This window comes from Octodon degus, unplaced genomic scaffold (assembly GCF_000260255.1).
Source record: "Octodon degus isolate 3935 unplaced genomic scaffold, OctDeg1.0 scaffold00164, whole genome shotgun sequence".
In the NCBI taxonomy this organism is placed as follows: domain Eukaryota; kingdom Metazoa; phylum Chordata; class Mammalia; order Rodentia; family Octodontidae; genus Octodon; species Octodon degus.
Window position 1 is genome coordinate 2,839,449 of NW_004524740.1, and position 13,054 is coordinate 2,852,502.

At 39.3% G+C, this 13,054-nt stretch overlaps 1 protein-coding gene and 1 pseudogene across 3 annotated transcripts in view; one reads left to right on the top strand and one right to left on the bottom strand.

Moving 5' to 3' along the window:
* The window catches only part of Usp32 (ubiquitin specific peptidase 32), a 209,852-nt gene that overhangs the window by 172,595 nt on the left and 24,203 nt on the right, over positions 1 to 13,054 (bottom strand). The gene's annotated exons all lie outside the window — the stretch shown is intronic.
* On the top strand, positions 9,735 to 10,429 carry LOC101562664 (annotated as a pseudogene).

Genomic DNA, 13,054 nt, shown 5'->3' on the forward strand with positions numbered 1-13,054 from the left:
AGCCCCACCCCCATGGTAGGGTGAGCTGGCCACCAAAAAAATAAAAGAAATTTTCACTGTAATTTTTCAGGATAAAGAAATATAATTTTGTTAGATTTGGTAATGGCCTTATATGACTCCTGATTTCTTTTTTTTGAGATGAGGCCAAACTGGCCTTGAACTTCTGATTCTCCAGCTTCATCCTCCAGAGTAACTGAAATTACAGATGTACACAGTTGTGCCAAGCTTACAGAAACTGGTCATTGTGGCACACACCTGTAATCCTAGCACTCTACGAGGTTGATCAAGCTGAAGGATCACAAACAACAGCCCCAGGCAATACAGAAACTTACAAAGACCCTGACTCAAAAAACAACTTTAAAAAAAGACAGGGGCCGGCAAGATAGCTCAGCGGACTAAGTGCCTGCTTAGGCAAATGTAGGGACCGGGTTCAATCCCAGGCACCACATGCCATGCTGGCCCCGGCCCCTGAGTACACTGAGCAGTCAAGGAGACGTGGCGTGTTGGTGCACACCTGCAATCCCAGCACTACGGAAGCTAAAAACAGAAGGATCACTACTGCTGCTGGGTAGTGAGACTCTGTACCAAATATTAAATAAATAAACAAACAACAGTGGTAAAGCATTTCCCTAAGGCATGGGGCTATGGATTCTGTCCTCTAGCATTGCAAAAATAAGTGCATAATAACTGTAAACCCAAGTTTTTAAAGACTTTCATATACTTCAAAGAACTATGTATGGTAACACGTTTAAAAATAAAAGGAAAATTCAAGTATGATCAAAACATCATCTAACCAACTTTGCTCTTTCACAGGCTTTATTTTCCCCCTTCTTCTTGAGACAGGGTCTAACTACGCAGCTCAGACTTGCGTTGAGCTCACTTTGTAGCTCAGGCTGGCCTTGAACTCACAGTGCTCCTCCTCCTCCAGCTTTGGGTTCCCAGGAGCTGGGATTCCACTCAAGTGACACCACTCTGAGCAAAAGATTCTGTTTTTTAAAAATAAAATACTGGGCTGGTGAGATGGCTCAGTGGTCTAGAGCACCTATTTGGAACAAGCTTAGCAAAGCATCAGGGACCACGGTTCAATCCCCCAGCACCACATGCCGGCCAGCGCCGCCTCCTGGTGGACTGAGCTGGCCACACACACACACACACACACACACACAATAAATAAATAAATTAAAAAAAAATTAAAAAAAAAAAAAAAAAAAAAAAAAAACAAAAAAAAAAAAAAAAACCTCAAGAAAAAATATAAAGTGCAGTCTCAGTTTTAAGAAGCTAAAACAAGCAACCCCTTAAAACAACAACAAAACTATTAAAGCTAAAAATTAAATATGGCCATAAAAAACAATATAACGTCTAGGAGCTTATTTCTTTACTACACATAGTACTTCATATTTGTCAGCAATTTCCTGAAAACCATACATGGCTCTATATACAACCTCAAGATGACAACATTCTGAAGTTTTATTACATAAAAGCAGAAGTATACAAACATTTCACAAACAACCAAAGCAGAAAAAAATAATTAAAATAAGGAAGTCTGGACTTCATATGATGCAATGCAAGCTTCTTGAGATAATGTACAGTTTGGTCCAAGATTTTTTTTTGTGGTTGTTGTTGAGACAGGGTGTCACTATGCAATTCAGATTGGCCTTGAACTCACTATGTAGACCAGGCTGGTCTCAAACTCACCCTGATCCTGTTGTCTCAGCCTCCTGAGTGCTGGTATTATAGGCTTGTGCTACCACACCCAGCTCTGATGCAAGATTAAATTAAGATTAAACAGAAGAATAACTAATTCATAAAGCAGATAAAGAATGATTTTATGTATATGAAAATTTTTTACAGCTATGAATGACAGGATTCCCTTACTCAGATTAGCTGCATAGCAACTAAAAAAAAAAAAAAAATCTGGATCTTAATATTCCATTCACTAATCTCAGGATTATTAATAGTTGAATATTAAAAATAAGAATCCAGTGGGGCATGGTACCCCAAGCCTGTAATCCCAGCACTCAGGAGGCGGAGGCAGAAGAATCATGGCGAGTTTGAGACCAGCCTGGGCTACAAAGTGAGCTCAAGGACAGCCTGAACTGCGTAGCGAGACCCTGTCTCCAAAGGACAGACACACAACACACACACACACACACAACAGAAATTGGGACTTTTTTTCAGAAATGTTATTTTTCAGAAATAGAGCCATAGGGGCTGGTGAGATGGCTCAGTGGTCTAAAGCACCTACTTAGAACAAGCTTAGCAAACACAGGGACCACGGTTCAATCCCCCAGCACCACATGCCAGCCAGCCCCGCCCCCTGGTGGGCTGGGCTGGCCACACACACACACACACACACACACACAAAAAAAAAAAAATAAAAAAAAAAAAAAAGAAAAAAAAGAAATAGAGCCATACATGATGGCACATGCCTATAATCCCAGCACTTCAGAGGCTAAGGCAAGTGACCAGTGCCCCAGGCCATCTTGGGCTAAATAGTGAGTTCAAAATCAGCCTGAATTCGATAGTAAGACCCTGTCTCAAACAAACAAAAAGGTGAAATTTCAAAGCCAAGTGTAGTAATGCATACATGTAACCCAAGCACTCTAGGAAACTACGACAGGAAGATCTCAAAGTTGGAGCCTAATTTGGGCAATTTATCAAGACCCTATCTAAAATAAAATGAAAAGGACTGAGATGTAACTCAGTGCAAAGACCCTGGGTTAAATCCCTAAGTATAACATGAAAAATAAGTGAAATTTCAGCAGTAAAAGCAACACTACTGTTAGGGCCAGGGAGATAGCTCAGTAGAATAAGTGCTTGCCTGGCAAGCACAGGGTCCTGGGTCCAATCCCCAGTACTGCAAAAAAAAAGAAAAAAGAAAAAGAAAAGAAAGAAAGAAACAAACAAATACTACTGTTAGATTTAATAATATATAAATTTCAACTCATCAAAAATATCAAAAAAACAGCTGCAGTAAACTAATTTGAAAAACATTTGCAGCAAATCTTTGACATGGTTAGCATTTAAGGTAATATACAAGGTGACTTTATTTTTGGGAGGTGGAGTACAGAGATTGAACTCAGGGTCTAGAGCTTGCCAGGCAGGTGTTTATGCTGCTATCTCCCTGGCCCCAAAGAGACTTTAAGAATTAAAATATATGATAAGTAACAAAGAACAAAACAGTGATACACAACTTCAAAAAGTTTGTAAAGGCTCTACCTTGACAACCTAAAAATTGTAATTATAACAAGCTGCCATTTATCGCATGGAAGTTTTTCCAAGTTAGAATAACACATGCTGATAAATGCTTAATAACATCAATACTATTTTGAAAAACAGATACTACTTTGAAAGAAAGATTTGAAGAACAAAAGCTTACTATCCATTAGGGCCTGGGATCAGTCAACAGCACACATGAATTTTTTTTTAATTTAAAAAGGAAGGACAGAAAAAGAAAGATCAACACAAAAATTGGAAGATGAGACTGAAAAGATTACTTTAAAAGTAATAAAAGGACAAAGATGGGAAAAGGCAAGAAATATACATCTGCTTTGGAGGTCCAACATCCAAGGAAGGAGTTTTAAAAGAAAATGTAACACAGAAATTTACGTAATAGTAAAAGAAAATGTCTTTAATTATTGAAACTGCCCTACTAATCGGTTTTGAAACTGTCCCATTGCTGTTTCTCAATAAAATTAATTTAAAAAATAAAATTTCTTAGAACTGAAGGATTATAGCTTTCAAATTAAACTCATTTACAATCAAAAAGTTAAAATGGCCCCTTTAAAGGACACCACAGGGGCTGGAGAGATGGCTCAGTGGTCTAAAGCACCTACTTAGAACAAGCTTAGCAAAGCATCAGGGACCACGGTTCGATCCCCCAGCACCACATGCCAGCCAGCCCCGCCCCCTGGTGGGCTGAGCTGGCCACAGACACACACCACACTCTCTCTCTCTCTCTCTCTCTCTCTCTAATAAATAAATAAATAAAAATTTAAAAAAAAATAATAAAATAAAGGACACCACAACGATATTTCAGAACGTTGCAAATAAACATACCATAAACCTCTAGAGACAGAAACAATTATACAATATAATAGTTCAAGAATTATAATAGCACTAGTAGCCAGGCTTGGTGGCACATACTTGTAATCTCAGCATTCGGAAGGCTGAGGCAGGAGGATCATTGGGAATTGGAGATCAGCCTGGGCTACAAAGTAAGCTCAAGGCCAGCCAAACTGCATAGCAAGACCTTGTCTCAAAAAGACACAGAAGGGGGGAAACTACCCACCCCCCACCCCTCTCCTGTCCCTCTCTCGGGACAGGAGCTTTCTTTCTCTCAATAAATATATTCTGCTCATAACCTCTGTTTGTTCCTAAAATTCATTCTTCGGTTTTAGAGAACACGAACTTGTGCAGGTCAGGTCCAGAGATCATTTTTCTCGATGTCATTTGGAGGTTCCCTATATCATTTGGAGGTCACCCACCCAAGACCAGTTTTTCACCCTGCGTCATTTTGGAGTTTCCCACCGAGATCGTTGGACAGAGGTATGAGTTTGCTTTTCTTTCATAAATTCTGAATTGGGACTTGCTTAGGTAACAAATTTATGTTTCAAACCACGCAAGGATAGATTTTTTTTTTTGAACCGGGGATTGAACTCAGACTCTTGCGCTTGCCAGGGAAGCACTTATTCTACTGAGCCATCTCCCCAGCTCCTACAAATTTATGTTTCAAATGTTAATATGTCAAAAAAAAAATGTTAATATGTCTTTGCCCATTGCTCATAATTGTTCATGCTTTGCCTCATGCAGTTTTGCTTCACACAGTACTGTTAAAATTGCTTCCCTAGGGATGGGCATTAGGGATTGATATCCAAAGTAGTATCAATCAACTTGAAAGAACCCAAATGAGTCACTAGCCCAACCTCCAACAGGAAGAGACCCTGTTCCGTATTCTATAAAAGTCCCTGCAAGAGACAACTTCCTGGGGGGAACTACCCACTCGGCCCTCCCCTCCTGTCCCTCTCTCGGGACAGGAGCTTTCTTTCTCTCAATAAATATATTCTGCTCATAAAAAAGACATAGGGAAAAAAAAAAAGAGAAGAAATAATAGCATTGCCTATCTTGACAGCAACATGGAAAACTAAGCTAAAAATAAAGCAATATCTTTTGTAATTCTAAAGAAAAATTCATGTTCCCACCTCTTTTTTTTTTTCCTGGTCCTGAGGACCTGAACCTACAACTTCACACATGCTAGGCAAGCACTCTAACACTATGCTACATACTGAGCCAAAGATAAGTAATTTCTAACTTGAATGTTCTCCCATAAAAACTTTTAGTCAAGTATGAAGATGGATGTAAGATACTTTCAATGTTATGAGCCTCAAGCAACCTCAAAAACTTTCTGTAAGTTTCTAGAGGAAGTCATCTCTCAAATGAGACAAAATCCAGAAAGCAAGGGGAATCTGACAGTGCATGCCTATAATCCCCACACTTGGTACACTGTCCCGCCTGGGCTACAAGGTAAGGGTATAACTCTATACCCAGACCCTGGGTTCAATCCCCAGTACTGGGGGATGGAGGGGAAGATCCACAAATCCAAAAGATATGGAATACAGGTGACAAGAGAGTCCTTGAGATGAAGAGTAAAGGGATTGTAGTGGTGCACACCTGTGATCCTAGCACTCAGAAGGCTGAGGCAAGTGGATGGCTGTGAGTTCGAGGTCAGCCTGGACTACAGTGAGTAAAAGGCCATCCTGAACTGTACAGTGAGAACCTGACTAAATAGGGCTGGGGCGATAGCTCAGCAGTCTAAGCACCTGCCTGGTAAACACAAGGACCCAGGTTTTATTCCCTGAAACCAGGCATGGTGGCACATGCCTGTAATCCCAGCGCTGGGAAGGCTGAGACAGGAGGATCACTCACTAGGAGTCTGAGCTGCATAGTGAGACCCTGTACCAAATAAATAAACAGGAAAAAACATTTTAAATAAATAGTGAACAATGAATATTTATCTAAGTAAAAGTACCATGTAACTGTAGTTCTTCTAATGAATAGGGAGGCGGGAAAGGGAAATGGTTAAGAGGGGAACAAAAGCTAAATTCTGCCAAATGTGCTAAGTCAACAGAAATGCCTAAATCTGAAAAATCAGTTGCCAATTTCCAAAAATCAAATAAAGAACTCAAGGAAGGGGAAAATGCCAAGGAAAACTAGACAACTGCTTCTCATCTAACAAACCTTGTTCAAACTAACGCTTTGAACAATATGAACATATAACTGATTAAAAGCCCACATCTATAGCCCCAGCACTCAGGAGGGCGGGGAGGCCAATCCCTTTAAGCAAACAAGTTTAAGGCCAGCCCAGCTATACAGTGCATTCAAAGACAGTTTAAGCTACATTAGGGAAACTATAAGCTACGTATTAGTTATATTATCTCAAAAAAGACATTCCGAAAAAGCAAACACAAAATTGCATATACCTCATAATTAAAACAATACAAAACATCACCTTGAAGAATAAAGCCAAATGATGAGCTGTTAATAGGCAGGATTATCAGTGAGATTATTTCTCCCATTATTTTCCAAACTCTCAGTGAAACTGTTATACTACTTTCTGGTTTACAAAGTGGTGGTCGATAATCTTGTTTAGCTTTGCTCACTATGCTTGTTCTCTCTGTGGGTACTATTTTGCTTCTTACCAAGGCTACCAGAACAATATGTAATCCTTTTTTCCCTGAAGTGGGGTAGGAAATTGAACCCAGGGCCTCACACTAAGCTACATTCCCCAGTCCCAGCCACCCCCCTTTTTTTTGTGGTACCAGGGATTGAACTCAGGACCTTGGGCTTCCCACGCAAGTACTTATTCTATTGAGCTATCTCCCTGGCTCGCAAATGAATTTAAAATCCTCCTGTCTCCAACTCTCAGAACTGCTATGATTACAGGTGAGTGCTACAAGGCCTTGTCCTAATTCTCTTTTCAGACTTTGTTAACCATCACCTTGTCTCTGCTTTCACATCAGTCTGCTCTCTCCTTCTGGTCCTTGATATACCTTATTATATATGGGTAGTAAGCTCCTAAAGCACAGTATTCTTCCCTATTTGCATTGGTATCCCCAGAACACAGCAAAGAAACATAATAGTGTAGGCACTTAATAAATATTTAACAAATATTTTTACTTATTTGCTTCCAATATGCATAAGAAATCTAAGTAACTTGTCAAACCATAAACTTTTTTAAGAAATAAAGGCAAAAGTAATAAATAGACACACAAAAGAAGAGTATGCTGGGCCAGGGAGATAGCTCAAGTGGCCTAAGCACCTGCCTGGCAAACACAAGGACCAGGTTCAATCCCTAGTACTGCACACCATGCTGGCCCTGCACCAAGCCAGCCACCAAAACCAGGCATGGTGGCACACACCTGTAACTCCAGTGCAGGGGAGGCTGAGACAGGAAAATCACTAGTCTGAGCTGCATAGCAAAACCCTATACCAAAGAAATAAATTTTTGACAGATTTCTTTAAGAGTTTTTATTCTATTTTGTTTTACAATATATATTGAGGATTGAACTCAGGCCTTTGCACTGAGCAATATCCCCAGGTCTTTTTCTCTTCTTTTGAGACAGGGTCTTGCTAATTTAATTTGCCCAGGCTGTACTCAAACTTTTGATCCCCTTATCTTAGCCTCCCCAAAGCACTGGGATTATAAGCATACACTACAACACCCAGTTATGATAGCAGTTTTTAAATAATCTTCCTTTCACTTCTCTGTACAACTGAGATTAAGAACACTGTTTTTTTTTTTTAAAAAAAAAAAAAAAAAAAGGGCCGGGGAGATGGCTCAGTGGAATAAGTGCTTATCTGGCAAGCGCGAGGGCCTAAGTTCAATCCCCAGTTCTGCCAAAAAAAAAAAAAAAAAGAAAGAAAAAAGAACACTGTTTTAAATCTTTATTACTCCTCCCCTGGCAGACACTGGGTTGTCCATTTTTTTTCAAAACTATAAATTATATATAATATGTAATCTGGTAACTAAAGTAAACTTAGTAAAAAAAAAAAAAAGGTAGCAATATTTTTACAAATCATGCCCTACAACATAAAACAAAAAGCATCTAATACTAAAAATATAACCATAGAAAATAACCATACTAGGGCCAGGGAGATAGCTCAGTTGAATAAGCACTTTCCTGGCAAGTGCAAGGGCCTGAGTTCAATCCCCGGTTCTGCAAAAAAAGAGAAAAGAATCATACTATACACTGACCATGTTAAAGGAAGAAAGCCTGCAGAATTATTTGAAAAGAACTAAAGTTATTTGTAAAAACCCTAAGGTTTACAGAACAAAGACTTAAATCCTTTTCCCTACAAACCATATGAACTCATATACATATTCTCTCTCTCTCTCTCTCTCTCTCTCTCTCAGACACACACACACACACCTTTTTTGACAAACCAAATTGCTTGTCAAAATGTATATTTCACTTAGATATACTAAGTTTATTTATATGTAGTATAAAAGAAACCCTCTTTTTGTATGGTTACAATAGACATGAATTTTCAAGCTACCACAAGCATACCTATAATCCCAGAATGTTAGGAAGCTGAGGTAGGAGGAACATTATTCGGGTGGGGGGGACCTCTCCCTGAAGGAGGAGCAATTATCTCCATTTAGGCTGAACCTTGTCCTATTTCCATGTACTGGTATGTGCAGAGCTGCAAAGCCTTCAAATGGCTTCAAGCAATGAAAATTTCCCAGGTGCTGATAATGTATTATTTGAAGCAAAGATAACTGTGCAATGTTTCCCTGCACCCACCTCCCTTAATTCCATAATAAAACATGTGTGAGCCAAGGTGGGATGGACAGTGTGTCCACAGGATAGAGACCATGTTCCATGCTATCAGTTGAGATTGAACTTCAAAATAAGAGGCTATGACTTCCCAGGGCATAAAAGATTACACATCAGAACTGAAGCACTAACCCCAAAACATTATATACTACCTCAATTGTGTCATGTAGATAACTCTTTCTGCACATCTTTCTCTCTGCATGTTGCAGAGGTGATTTCAGGCCTCCTACCAAACTCAACTTATGGCACTCACCTATTTCCCACCATTCTCATAGTCACTTATGTTCAAGCCACTCTCTTCACAAATCTGTAAAACCCAAATTTGGCCCTTGATTGAGGCCTTTGTTCCAGCTAGCCATTACTATAGCTGGATTTAGGATTCCTTAGTTCCCCATAGCTATAAATATTCCCTTGTGTCTTTATTCTCACCGTGGGTTACACTAGAAGTGTTAGATTGGAATTAACTTGGAATTAATTCACTACAATTCCAATAATTTCTCCATGGGATTACAAATATAAACTTACTGGGCTGAAACGAGGACCAGAAAAGGGGAAGGGGAAGAAGGCATGAACACAGGCCTATAATCCCAGCTACACAGGAGGCAGAAAAAGCACAAGTTCCAAACTGGCCTAGGTAAGGGGCCGGGGAGATAGCTCAGTGGAATAAGCACTTCCCTGGCAAGTGCAAGGACCTGAGTTCAATCCCCGGTTCTGCCAAAAAAAAAAAAAAAAATCAAACTGGCCTAGGCAGCTCAACAAAACTCCATCTCAAATTAAAATTCAAGAGGTGGTTGCCTTAGCGGAGCCCTCTGGTTGTGTGTTCGAGGTGCTGCCGCTGCAGTCACGGACGGTTTGCTGAGCCCGTTAGTGCTCCGCATCGAGACTGATGCCACCGTAATGTCCCGCTACCTGTGCCCCCCCAACACGTCTCTGTTCATCAGGAATGTGGCCGACGACACTAGGTCTGAAGATTTACGGCGTGAATTTGGCAGCTATGGTCCAATAGTTGATGTCTATGTTCCACTTGATTTCTACACACGACGTCCAAGAGGATTTGCTGATGTTCAATTTGAGGATGTTCGTGATGCTGAAGATGCTTTACATAATTTGGACAGAAAATGGATTTGTGGATGTCAGATCGAAATACAGTTTGCACAGGGGGATCGGAAGACACCAAATCAAATGAAAGCCAAGGAAGGAAGGAATGTGTACAGTTCTTCACGTTATGATGATTATGACAGATATAGACGTTCTAGGAGCCGGAGCTATGAAAGGAGGTGATCAAGAAGTCGGTCTTTTGATTACAACTATAGAAGATCTTCTAGTCCTAGAAACAGTAGACCGACTGGAAGACCACGACGTAGCAGAAGCCATTCCGACAATGATAGACCAAACTGCAGCAGGAATACCCAGTACAGTTCTGCTTACTACACTTCAAGAAAGATCTGAGGGGGACCACCCACTCAGGACCTCCCTCCTGTCCCTGTCTTGGACAGGAGCTTTCTTTCCCCCAATAAATATATTCTGCTCAAAAAAAAAAAAGAAAGAAAGATCTGAAAGTGGAAAAAGAACCAAAGAAGGGCAGTTCAAGCAACCAAAGAGTGGGTGGAAGGTGCTGCAGTATGAATACTGTACGAATATTTTGACTGGTATGGAAACATAAAAGAATTATCGAAAACTACATGGAATAATTGAAGTCCCTTCAAGTTTGAAAGTAAGCATTTTAGGACAAATAAAAGGAAATTCAACTTTGTACTTGTGGAAACTAATCCCTAAATATGAACAGGTTTATATTGATTCATGGGTAACAGGTCCATAACTTATTTAAAACTAGGATGTCTGAGTATCAAGGAAGACAGCCATAGTTTTTTTACAGTGCCTCTATTGGTCTGTCTCAAACTGAATAGGGTGTGGGGGGAGGATAAGGTCCAATGTAAAGTTTTTCTTGATTATTTCTTTAAATCATTTCCATTGATGCCATTTTTGGCAAATCTTGCCTTTGTTTATTCCGGTGCCAGCGTTTTCTGCTTAATTGTTTGCTTTGTTGGCATCTGAGTTCATTGACATATAGCTCATACGGTTTACATCACCATTAACCACTCACTGTCCCAGGTATATTCCAAGTATACTTGACATCCAGCCAAGAGTGCCCATCACTTCTCACCTCTTTCCAAAACAGAATGTCAGCAGATACTTAATCAAGTCCTTACTATGGGCAAAATGTCACATGGGTAACTGGGGAGAAGAATAGGTATTTGCTTTATTCTGTAAATGTCTACTGAGCACAACCCTAACAAATCACTGCAATATGGCCTTATTGTTTTGAGGTGTAGTACACAGTATTTTGCACCACTCATATAATGTAATTATAAACCCAATATACTATCAAAGATAACTAGTTTTATGGTTACCTGCCATTTAAAAACATCCAGTATTTTATTTGCATCCCATTAATACGAATAATGAAAAAATGTTCTAATCTGTAATAAACTGATTTGCTGTGCTGTGACTGTAATATACTAGAGTTATATTAATTGTTAACTCTGCCTCAATCACACGCATAATAGGAAAAAAACATCTCCAAAATAAGTATTTATTTTGGCATTAGATATTCAAGAGACCCTGGGTGCTATGATTAGGTTATTTTGGGGAAGACAACTGTTAATCTCATCTGATTTAGTATGTTCTGTAATTGAGAAAATGTTTGCCAGATAATACTTTTCAGTGCTTTACATGTACATTTTATAGGGGACATGTTTTGTGAATAGTGAATAAATAATTTTCATAGTGTTAAAAAAAAATTAAAATTCAAGAAAGGTGTGAGGGCACAGCTCAGTAGGACATTGCTTACTTAGCATGGTAAAGCACTGTACCAAAAAAGAACATGAAAACTAATCCATAGAAAATATTTGCAGGCCAGGGAGATAGCTCAGTAGAATAAGTGTTTGCCTGGCAAGTGCAGGGTCCTGAGTTCAATCCCCATATCCACAAAAAAAAAAAAAAAAAAAAAAAAGAAAGAAAGAAAAGAAAACACTTGCAAACCCTGTATTTAATAAGAGATTCACATCTAGAATATATAAAGAACACCTAAAACCGAATAAAAAAGCAAAAGTCCCAATACAAAAATAAGCAAAGGATTTTCATGGACATTTCTACAAAGATATATAAATGACTAGTATGCACACAAAAAGATGTTTAATATAACTATTCATTAAAGAACAATCCCAACACTCAAGAGGCTGAGGCAGGAGGATTCCTGCAAATTCAAAGCCAGCCTGAGCTACCTAATGAGTTCAGGGCCAGCCTGAATTACATAGTGACATCCTGTCTAAATAAATAAATAAATAAATAAATAAATAAATAAAATAAAGCTGGGGGGCCTCAAGATAGCTCAGCACACTAAGTGCCTGCTTAGGCAAGAGCAGGGACGGGGTTCAATTCCCAGTCCCACATGCCAGGCAAGCCCCGCACCTGGGTGTGCTAAGCCAGTCCAGAGTCCAGGAATGATAGTGCAGACCTGTAATCCCAGCACTGGGGAGGCTAAAAACAGGAGGATCACTATGAATCCAGCTGCATAGCGAGACCTTGTACAAAATACATTTAAAAAGAAAAAAAGCTGTGTGTCATGGTGTATGCCTGAAATTCCAAAGCTCTAGGAGCCTAAATGCCTGCCTAGCAAGTGCAAGGTCCTCAGTTTGATCCCTGGTACCAAAAAAAAGAAAAAGTATGAAGAGAGGAACTTAAAGATTCCACATATAAAGTAATTATAAAGAGATAGAAACATCAATTCCTCTTAATCAGTACATACACAGTATATGTGTACTGAGGCTGGGGTTGTGGCTCAGTAGTACAGCACTTACTTCATTTGTACAATGGCCTGGGTCCAGTGCTCTCTAGCACCATTAAAAAAAAAAAAAAAAAAAGGAAAGTTCATACTGTACATCACAAATACACAATGTGTTACTTAAAACAATGTTTTTTTTTTTAATTTTTAATGTTAGCTAGGTGTGGTGGCACACATCTGTAATCCTAACTCTCAGGAAGCTGAGGCAGGGGGACTGCTGTGAGTTCCAGGCTAGCCTGGGCTACATAGTGAGACCCTGTCCCAAAAAAAAGAAAGTAATGTTTAAAAAACACTAAATAGCCTAATGTGATAATTATATACTTCATACATATCAAGTTATCACTTTCACCAATAAATACGTACAATTAAAATA